The sequence below is a fragment of the Cornus florida genome, unplaced genomic scaffold (assembly GCF_030987335.1).
Source record: "Cornus florida cultivar Cherokee Brave unplaced genomic scaffold, ASM3098733v1 CherokeeBrave_3.0.0_Hap2_Chr06, whole genome shotgun sequence".
Lineage (NCBI taxonomy): Eukaryota > Viridiplantae > Streptophyta > Magnoliopsida > Cornales > Cornaceae > Cornus > Cornus florida.
Genome location: NW_026775576.1, coordinates 95,265,587 through 95,267,698, shown reverse-complemented (window position 1 = coordinate 95,267,698; position 2,112 = coordinate 95,265,587). Strand labels below are relative to the sequence as shown.

Here is a 2,112-nt window from a genome sequence, read left to right as displayed (position 1 = left end):
TATATTTTGTTAATTATAATTTTATTAGGTAATTATTGTTATTAGAATTTAGTAATTTATTACCGTGGAAGCATGTGGTAAGTTTAAGAGCTTTGGGGTGAGGTTGGGTTGCATTTTGCTTTTCCTGCTTAGTTGGTTATTGCATATTGGTTGGTTTTAATTTTATTAGGTAATTTTGAGTTTTATAGAATTTAAATCAATTAATAATAAATAAATACTGAAACACAAAAGGCCGAAAAGGTGTGATTATTATTTCTTTAGCTCTATAGTTTTATAAGAGGCTTTCATGTAATCCTTTTTTACTTAAAACCAATGTGGGACTTTGTAATTTGAATTAAACTCTTTTTATATTTTGTTAATTTGAATTAATTTTAATTTTATTAGGTAATTTTGAGTTTTATAGAATTCATATCAATTAATAAATAAATACTGAAACTGTCTGCACAAAGGCCAAGGAACTCTTATTATATTTTGTTAATTTGAATTAATTTTAATTTTATTAGGTAATTTTGAGTTTTATAGAATTTATATCGTGGGATATAATAATTAATGAGAGCTCTTTATTGTGAATTAAACTCTTTTTATATTTTGTTAATTTGAATTTTATAAGGTAATTTTGAGTTTTATAGAATTATATCATCAATTAGTAAATAAATACTGAAACTCTTTGCACAAAGGTCGAGAAAGTAGTACTATTTCTTTAGCTCTATAGTTTTATAAGAGACTTTCATGTAATCCTTTTTACTTAAAACCAATGTGGGACTTTGTAATTTGAATTAAACTCTTTTTATATTTTGTTAATTTGAATTAATTTTAATTTTATTAGGTAATTTTGAGTTTTATAGAATTTATATCAATTAATAAATAAATACTGAAATACTTTAGTGTGAATTAAACTCTTTTTTTGAATAGGTTTTAATTAATGAGAGTAGTATAGTTTGAATTAATTTGAATTTTATTAGGTAATTTTGAGTTTTATAGAATTTATATCAATTAATAAATAAATATTGCAACTGTTTGCACAAAGGCCGAGAAACTCTTTTTATATTTTATTAATTTGAATCAATTTTAATTTTATTAGGTAATTTTGAGTATATCGTGGGATATAATAATTAATGAGAGCTCTTTATTGTGAATTAAACTCTTTTTATATTTTGTTAATTTGAATTTTATTAGGTAATTTTGAGTTTTATAGAATTTATATCATCAATTAATAAATAAATACTGAAACTCTTTGCACAAAGGTCGAGAAAGTAGTACTACACTTGATCTTAGCCAAAAAGACTAAGAAATGTTAGCCAAAAGGCCGACTTAAAAAAATTTAATATTACACTTGATCTTAGCCAAAAGGCCGAGAAGGTATGGTTATAATTTCTTTAGCTCTATAGTTTTATAAAAAGCTTTCATTTAATATTTTTTACTTAAAACCAATGTGGAACTTTATAATCTGAATTAAATTCTTTTTATATATTGTTAATTTGAATTAATTTTAATTTTATTTGGTAATTTTGAATTTTATAGAATTTATATCAATTAAAAAATAAATACTGAAACACTGAAACACTTTACACATTTAATAATCGTATAGACATTATTTATGTTGGGATTATATGCCCTACAAGCCAATTAATTTATATTAATTCGATATTTTATTAATAAATATGATATTCATGCATTGGGCATTACATATATTTGCATGAGATGCATTATTGTCCTTAAGTTGCATTATAGGTGACTTTAGTGTGTAAATGAGATTTACACGCAGGAGATTTGGGCTCACCGGTTTCTTGCACCTTGGCATTGTTCACAGTCAGTGATAAAAGTTGTGCACTTTTATCTGTAAGACTGTAACACACTTTACCTCTCTAAGATAGAATGGTTTGTCTCAATCATTAGGGTAGTTAATTATAAGGCAGTGTGTTAGTGTGTTTGGAGTACACTGAACTGGATCACCATAAGACCACACTATACAAATTACTGTTATTATTTTGGTGTAATTCTTATCTACTAAATACATTAAGCTCTAAATCCTGAGAGGTTTAGTGGACTCAAGTTTCAGTATTAGTCACTTTGACTTAGCAACATGTGACATCTTTTAAGGTCAATACCATG

The 2,112-nt window shown here is 25.0% G+C and overlaps 1 pseudogene; it reads right to left on the bottom strand.

Annotated features, from left to right (window-relative positions):
* Positions 1–1,221: 1,221 nt before the first annotated feature.
* Positions 1,222–1,363, bottom strand: LOC132315123 (U2 spliceosomal RNA; annotated as a pseudogene).
* Positions 1,364–2,112: the final 749 nt, after the last annotated feature.